Source organism: Empidonax traillii, unplaced genomic scaffold, assembly GCF_003031625.1.
Source record: "Empidonax traillii isolate 1590-97213 ecotype Southwest subspecies unplaced genomic scaffold, ASM303162v1 scaffold533:size792476, whole genome shotgun sequence".
Taxonomy (NCBI): domain Eukaryota; kingdom Metazoa; phylum Chordata; class Aves; order Passeriformes; family Tyrannidae; genus Empidonax; species Empidonax traillii.
Window position 1 is genome coordinate 680553 of NW_020955726.1, and position 9117 is coordinate 689669.

The following is a 9117-nucleotide window of genomic DNA, read 5'->3' on the forward strand; positions in this document are numbered from 1 at the left end:
TCTGTGGTCTCCGCAGAGGTTTGCAAGTTTGAAGAGCAGGTATGGTCCTGAGAGATTAAACTTTCTTTTATTCTCCTCTTTTGTATCATTCCTGAACAAGAAAACACTGCATGTTTGGGAGTCAATGATCCACATGACAGCTCACCTGCATAGGAGCAAGTCTGTGCTGTGCTGTCCTTCATATCCAGAATGACCTTCTGGCCTGTGTGGTACTGCACAGCATCCTTGGCCACGGGATAACCATCAGATCATAGAATCAAAGAATGGTTTGGTTTGGAAGGGACCTTACAGATCATTCAATTGCCCTCCTGCCATGGGCAGGGACACTTTCCACTAGATCAGGCTGCTCAGAGCCCCATCTAGTCTGGCCTTGAACACTTCCAGGGATAGGGCATCCATAAATTCTCTGAGTAACCTGTGCCAGTGCCTCACCACTGTCCTAGTGATGAATTTCTAGCTAATATCTAATCTAAACCTGCCCTCTTTCAGTTAAAGCCAGTACGTGCCTTTATAAAAATCCCTCTCCAGCCCTCTTGCAGCCCCCCTTTAGGTACTGAAAGGTGCTCTAAGGTCTCCCTGGAGCCTTCTCTTCCCCAGGCTGAACAACCCCAACTCTCCCAGCCTGTCTTCATGGGAGAGGAGCTTCAGCTCCCTGATCATCTCCGTGGCCCTCCTTTCATTGCAACTGAGGCTGCACAGATCCCACATGGTGCCAGCATTGGCACCACCTGCCTTCCTGGCCTTGCCTTTATCTAAAAGTGCAGAAAGAAGCTCTCATGGGGTCATCCTATAGGAACAGAGGGTTTTGTTCTAAGGAAATTATACATTAGCTTGAAGGACCAAAAGGGGGAGCTTCTCTCTCTTCTGTTCTGCTCTGTGCAGTGCCGTGGGAAAATCTATCCAGGCGCCATCAGATAGTCCACTAACTTCCTATATCCAGAATCTGAAGGGACATAAGATTTACTGGCCATCTATATTCTTATTATTATTTTAATCTTATTAAAGTAGTTCTCTTATTAAGCCATTTGTTTCTCTTATTGAGGTAGGATCCTGCAACATTCCTCTCTTCTCTCACCTCCCCATGCCCACGAAGAACAGCTTTCAGATGCACTGAGCCTAATACCATCTCATTTAAAAAGGTAAAAAATCACTATGCCACTCCCCAAAAATATCTCCAAGCATTTCTCCTCCAAAATTAACACTCTAACATTGCATTAAGGACAGGAGCATGAGCTAACTGCCGCCTCCATCCACTCTGACAGGAAGGCAATGCTGAATCCATTTATTTGAAGAAGGCACAGGCAGTTTACTGACAGGATAACAGAACAAAGTTTCCATTTGCATCCCATTACAGGTGCTGTGCTGACATCTATAAATTAACTCTTTCTGTTTCATTCAATTGGAATTGCTGCACTAAAGACAGCAGTAAAAATACATAACTCCTAAATAAAGTGCCCTAAATTATTTTAGATACATAATGAATCATGGACAGGGAATAAATATTTTATATGGTGTTCACTAGTAAAATAAGCAGACATTTCAAAACATCAGTGCAGATTAAATCCAGTTCTTAGCTTAGAAAGTGAATCCCAGGAACACCTAACCCAACTGCTGGGATACCTAGCACAGCTAGTAAAGCTAAAGCTGGGTTTACCCTTTACCTGTATCTAATTCTTTTTCTCAGAGCATCTGCAAATGGTGATTTTAATTAAGGTTGCCTGTTCATTATCCCAATTCTTCTTAATTTTGCTAAATTTTAGCCCCTGGTTAATAATTGTAAAGAGGGCAATAATTATTCTAGTACATCCTGATTTAGAAGTGCTTGACCTTGCATTTTTAATTTACTTTCATTAACAATGATCTTGAGCAGGTAAAGCCTACTTATGATGGTCAAAACTCTGCACAGACACCACATACTTCAATTACATAATTGCCTGATTCATAGAGCCTTGACAGAATATGTCTAATATTACCAGCTCAAGGCTACAAAAGTAGATAATATCAAAATTGCCTATGGATTACAGAAGTTTCTTGCCTCCAATCTCATGATTCATCCATTAATATTTTTATTAGCATTTTAATTCAGATTCTATTCTTCCGATATCTTATAATACTGAATTGAAACACTAGTTACTGTTTTGATGTCAGATGATTACAGAGTAAAATTCCCCTAACATGGAACAGTTACTCACTGATGGTAGTGTAGAATATTACACAGAACTTTAAGTTCAGCTCCAAAATTGTAGTTTACTAAGGTAATACTTTAAATATCATAGCTGGATCATCAACCACACAAGGTGCAATAAGAGAAAATTAAATTTAAAAATTAATATTTTAAAGCAGTAGTTAGGTATAACAGTGACAGGCTCCAGAGGGAAAAAAAAAAATTGTTTACTGTTACTCAGAGTACATTCCCACACTTTCTCCTATTTTCTCTTGCTACTCGCATAGAAAACCTTATTTCCTTCTCAGATGTTCAGACTATGATGCACTGAGATTTTATATCATTACCCAGTCTGGTGGATCTATTTACCAGAAATCCCTTCCAAATACAGGAAGGCTTCTCCTACCAATTTTAGCATCTCCAATACAGACAGGAAACATTAATATCAGGCTAAAAAAAAAAAAATCAGTAATGTCAACGTGTTGAAGCAGAACTGCTTACGTTAAAATCATTACAAAGAGAAAACGGTGTGTGCACTGACATCAAACATTCTAATGCCACATCCGTTCTTCTAGTAGAAAAAGCTACATATAGAGATCATTTTTCAGAAGAAGATGCACACTTAACAGCAAGACTGCTTTTCTATTAGCATAGTAAATGTAGCCAAAAAGATTCTAGATGGAAAGGTTTAGCAGCATCTGAGAATTTGGTGGAGCTGATCTGCTGAGATATAAGTCATGCCCATTCATTTCTCAGGTAACTTGGTTATTTACATATCTGTTCTGGTGATTATGAATTATTTATGTTTCATCCATAGTTTGTTATAGCAATTGTTAAGTAAGCAGACAGTTATGAAATGTTTAAATACATAGAATAGGAACATGACTAATGTTCAAAGAAAAAACAGATTGGAGGACATCAGGTTGATTTTGCACCCACTGAAACAGGATTACACCATACAGAAATCTGCATGCAGATTCAACATGCAGGAATATGTACAAACACATATCTGCATAATCTACATGGACATACATGCAGGCAAGCTTCATAATTACCTGCAAAGAGATAAGACAGGCATCCTTCATAATTACCTGCAAAGGGATAAGACATATAATTACTGCGATGTCTTAATTGGATCTTACAAGCAATAAAGATAACCTTTGAGTATGCAGGCACTGGTGTATAATGAATACATACATAACAATGAGAGTACACACATGCTTACATAGATCTAGGAGATCATTCCTCCTTTATAACATTAGGTCAGCTTCTGTGTCCAACACATCAAGTTGACCTAAACTCATGAAAAACTTTTCCATAGATCTCAAAGCACAGTGTGAAGAAGGGTAGGCATTTTATTTCAACTCAAAGATGTGTAGAAAATATGCCTAAACTCATGCAGGGACCTTCAAGTCTTTAACCACATGCAATCCTTCATGCAAGAACCCTAACTGAGAAAAAAATCATAGAATCATAAAACTATTTATGTTGGAAAAGACGTCTAAGATTATCAAGTCCAATCACTAACCTAACAATGCAAAGTCCTACTACTTACCCATGTTTTTAAGTGCCGTATCTACAAGTCTTTTACATACCTCCAGGGATGATGATTCCACCACTTCCCTGAGCAGCCTGTTTCAGTGCTTGTCAATCGTTGCAGTGAAGAAATTTTTCTTAAAATCCAATCTAATTCCCTCCTGGCACAACTTGAGCCCATTTCCTCTTCTCCTATTGCTTGTTTACTTGGGAAAAGAGACTGACACCCACCTGGCTGCAACTTCCTTCTGGGAAGACTCCCTCCTAGGGAGTCTCCCCTGAGCCTGCTTTTCTCCAAGCTAAATGACCTCAGGTCCCTCAGCTGCTCCTCATCAGACTTGTGCTCCAGACCCTTCATCATCTTTGTTGCCCTTCTCTGGACACACTCCAGCACCTCAATGTCTTTCATGTAGTGAGGCCCCAAAACTGGACACAGGATTCGAGGTGTGGCCTCGCCAGTGCTGAGTACAGGGCAATCAGCACTGCCCTGGTTCTGCTGGACACACTATTCCTAATACAGGCTAGGATGCCGTTGGCATGGTCCTGGGGTCCCATTTAGTTTCTCTTTGTGTTGCACTCTCTTAAACCTGAGGTAGTCGTAAATCTGTGCTCATCCCTTTCCCGACTGCCAAACCTAACAAGTGAACTCTGTATGCAGCAGACTCAGTTCAGGAAGAAACCACTAGAGGTCAGGAGGGATATAATCATGGCCACAAAGAGAAAGATTTTTCTGAGCGTGCCATTAGCAAGAGAAATGATCAACCAGAGTGACAGCTGAATAAAAAGATTTAAATATTGGCTACTTTTCCTGTCAGAAAGCAAAACTCTGCTCTTGAAAACTGATAAATTCAAGACAGATCACATGTACTGGTATGAAGGTATCAGTGAGGAAATAGTTTTATAGAAAACAGGTGTGCAGCTAAATACAGGCATTCTGTATAAGTAGAAGTTGGTCAAACACAGTAAACACTGAACACTCAGCAAGTCTTCAAATCTACCCGAAGGTTACTTTTTTGTTGGATCTTAAAATTGCCACATGAAACAGGTTTTCCACATTGCTTTCTTTACACAAAGGTGTGCCTGGGGAAGATAAGACATAGAAAAACACTGTAATACTCCTTTTTCCTTCTCTGAATGAGAAATGCAGCCCCAGTCTTAGAATACATGCAGAAGATAATACTGAAATGTGTAAAATCGCTCAGCAGCTACTTCCTTGAATCTCCCACTCAGTTGTCATTGTTCTGGTGAGCTCCTCAGGGACATCTATTCCTTCAGTGGAACTGGATGAGTTAAGCTCAGTAGGTGCACTGTTGACCACTTCTTGTCACAAAACCAGTAGCACCACTCAGTGGGAGAGCCGACCCGCACTGCCAGGGCCTCCTTTGCCTCACAGGCTTTCCTGACCACAAAAGTGGTACTTCTGATCAAAATTCCCCTCCAACACACATGCTTATATTCTCCTCCATCCTGCATGGTTTTAAGTGCTAGGTAGGTAGCATTTTGTACTTCAGAGTATGTCTCAGAGAACTTCCTCAAATGATCATGTCTCTTTTTCCCCTGTGCCACTTCACCACCTGGTGCACTCATCATCCTGCCTGACGTGCAGCTGAGTGCTCTGACAGCACTTCTATATTTCTTGAAAGCTTATTTCCTTAGAAGCATTTAAAATAATTCCACCAACACTGAAGAAGCATCAGTTATCCAAAAGAAGGCTGCAGTGGCTTTGGTTTGCTTACTTGCAGATAGCTATATTTTATCAGATACCATACCCAGAGTGAACAGAAGAAATAATTGAAAATTCAGTAACATGTACTAAGCTTCATATCTAACTGTATCTCCTACATTCCTAATTCAGTATAGATCTCTAAATCTATATTTAGAGATATCTGTCTCTGATAGCTCTTTCAAAACCAGCACATCCAGCAGAAACATGACGTTATTCAAGTTAGCCAAAATCTGTATAGGTATTTGCCATCTACTGGACTATGAGACAGCTATGTTAAGTATGTAAGTCCTTAGTGGTATTAGGCAAAAAAGAAACACAAAAAAATTTACACCTACTTGCCACAATATGATAGGAAATTTTAAAAAAAATGAAAACATGCACAACATGTAATACTCATTAAAAGAGAATCTGTTAATCTTTTAATAATTGTTGATTTCTGATAAACCTTTTCCTCCTTCAGTAGCTCATGTCATGTTTAACAGATACTAAGAAATAAGTCCTACATCCTGTATGCAGCTGCTTCGATGTCAGAACTGGCATCACACAAAGTGGGAAAAACTGGGAACCCTTCTAAATTGGGTGGTACCTATCTGAATAGATACACAAAAATGAATGTCTAATTGCTACCTGTCATAGTGTAAACTTGTTTCTGCAACTGGCTCATACTGGCTTGCTTATTTTTTGTAGGAGTGATCTACCTCTTATCACTATGAACAGGGAATACAGTGGCAAACTGAAAAGTGTTAATAAAGTCTTCTATGGTTCATGTGTCCCTGTACATTTTATATATGTGATATTACTGTTTTAATAAGTCTAAACCATGTACATAGACAAATACCCATGTATCCTTCAGTTCCCTTAAAGAAAACCAATCTTCCACAAAACAAACAAACAAACAAAGAAACAAACAAAAGAGAGATCCAAGTGCTCCTCAGTTTCCATGGAGAGCAACAAGGACATTGGAATATTCAGTTTGTCTCTTGTTTGTTTTTCCACCTCCACAGCTAGGCCCTGAATTTAACATTAGACAGCACCTGGAAATTGGAGAGTAACACCTGGTGGATGCATAGAGAAATAAATGTCACATCTCTCTGTGCATAGCACAGTACAGGCTTTATTATTACCACATACACAATGTAATCTGCAATAGCTTTTCAAATGGGAATTGCGAGAAAACACTCCAGATACTCAGTAGGCTACTATTAGTGATTTTGCAAGGTAAGATCATACCAGAAACAGAGAAGAGATATGGGATAAGGCCTACACGTTGCATGTTGATTTATCCAAAGAGGCTGTGTTGACACACTGCTTCTATACTCCACCCCCTTTGGCAGAAACAGGCAGGTACCTACACATGCACAGTGACGGAGCTCCAGAGCATACTGACTGCATAGAGCTAAGCACGGATAACAAGTTGCTCCGCCAACTCATGGTGGATGAGCACAAAGCTTCAGGAACAGCTATAGCTGCAGAAATATTCTGGGCATAGGACTCTCCCTCTCCTTAATAAACCCATAGAATCATAGAATTAACTGGGTTGGAAGAGACTTCTGAGATCATCAAGTCCAACCTTTGATCCAACCCCACTGTGATTACCAGATCATGGCACTCAGTGCCACATCCAGCCTCATCTTAAAAACCTCCGGGGACGGTGAATCCACCACCTCTCTGGGCAGGCCATTCCAATGCCTGATCACTCTCTCTGTAAAGAACTTCTTTCTAATATCCAACCTAAACCACCCCTGACAGAGCTTAAGCCCGTGCCCTCTTGTCCTATTGCTGATTGCCTGGGAGAAGAGATCGACCTCCACCTGGCTACAACCTCCTTTCAGGGAGTTGTAGAGAGTAATGAGGTCACCCCTGAGCCTCCTCCTCTTCAGACTAAACAACCCCAGCTCCCTCAGCCTCTCCTCACAGGACTCATCAACCATGCTTGGTTGATTAAGAGTACCAATAAACTCTAAGTGGCAGAATCAGGAGGGGCTACGGTGCACAGTCTTTTCCATTATCAAGGGTAGTGCAGACTTTCTGAGAGGCACTGGACAGCACAGCACAGAGACACCCGAGCTGGTCCCACTGCTCCAGCAAAGCATCTCCAGGGATGAGAAAGAGCAATGCAGATGTTTATGTGTAAAGGGCACACAGATGATGGAGAGCTACAGCCTGGTAACAATACTGAGGGCTGGGTACTATGTCACTGCACCTTTCATCATAAACATTAGCAGCTGTGTTCCTGGTGTGACATACACAGGACATGAGCAATCTGACAATTACCTAGCTATTCTCTTGAGATTACTAAGGTTCCTGCAGTATTCCCTCACACAGTGTTGGAATAATGAATGTCACAGGTTTGCCAGGGCCTTTAGTGACTGTGCTATTAAGGTTAAAGATAAACTTTAAGCCATTTAAATTTAGCATGTCATTTAGTCCTTCCAATGCCTGCAAAGGCCATGGAAAATGCAGCAAAACATAACTTGGGAGGATGGAGTGGGCAGCATTGCAACACAACACTGCTCCAGACCGTGCTATACTGGAGATCCTCACCAAATTGAGAGCAAAATATTTCATAATCCATACAATCAGTGTAGCAAGAAGAAATATATACTCACTCAAGGAAACTATTCCCCTTTGCAAAAAAGGAGAACGTAGCCCAAATTGTTATATAAATAGCATTACCACAGTTCTGGCTCTCTAAATATGAAGGGATAGTCCATGTATTAAACAGACAATGCACAAGAGAAAGAGAAAAATATGGAAAAGAGGAAAGAAAGAAAGAGAGAAAGAGAGAAAGAGAGGAAGAGAGAAAGAGAGAAAGAGAGAGAGAGAAAGAAAAAGAGGAAGAAATAAAGAGAGAAAGAGAAGGAAAGAGAGAGAAAGAGAAAGAGATAGAGAAAGAGAGAGAAAGAAAAAAAGAGAAAGAAAAAGAAAGAAAGAAAGAAAAAGAGAGAGGGAAGGAAGGAAGGAAGGAAGGAAGGAAGGAAGGAAGGAAGGAAGGAAGGAAGGAAGGAAGGAAGGAAAAGAAAGAAAGAAAGAAAGAGAAAGAAAGAAAGAAAGAAAGAAAGAAAGAAAGAAAGAAAGAAAGAAAGAAAGAAAGAAAGAAAGAAAGAAAGAAAGAAAGAAAGAAAGAAAGAAAGAAAGAAAGAAAGAAAGAAAGAAAGAAAGAAAGAAAGAAAGAAAGAAAGAAAAAGAAAGAAAGAAAGAAAGAAAGAAAGAAAGATCAAGAATGAAAAGGACAAAGCTAAAAAGTGGCGTCAGCATAAGAAAAAGTTTGCTGATTAAAACTAGACATCTGAAAAACACTGCAGAGATCGCAAGGACAGCATTTTTAGTTGATATAACCTGTCTGTATTTTTACAAGAAAGATATAGTTGGAGACATGATTGAAATATAAATGATGTAGGAATATGGATAATTATTGTGAAAGAAGAACATTTTCATTAACGTAAAAAACCAAACTTTTTTAGTGCTGTACCAAGAACAAGAATTTGTAGAGGGGCTATGGCCCTTCTTGCAACTCTTTCCAAACATATTAATTTTTTGACACAAAGAGTCTGAAAAAAACAGTATATGTTCCGGTTTTTTGTGAAGAAACCTACTTTTCAACAAAGTATCCTAACTTTTGTTGTTTGTTTGCTTTTTTAATTTCTTCTCCAAACACAAATAATTTCAATTGTAATTGATTCTTTATACC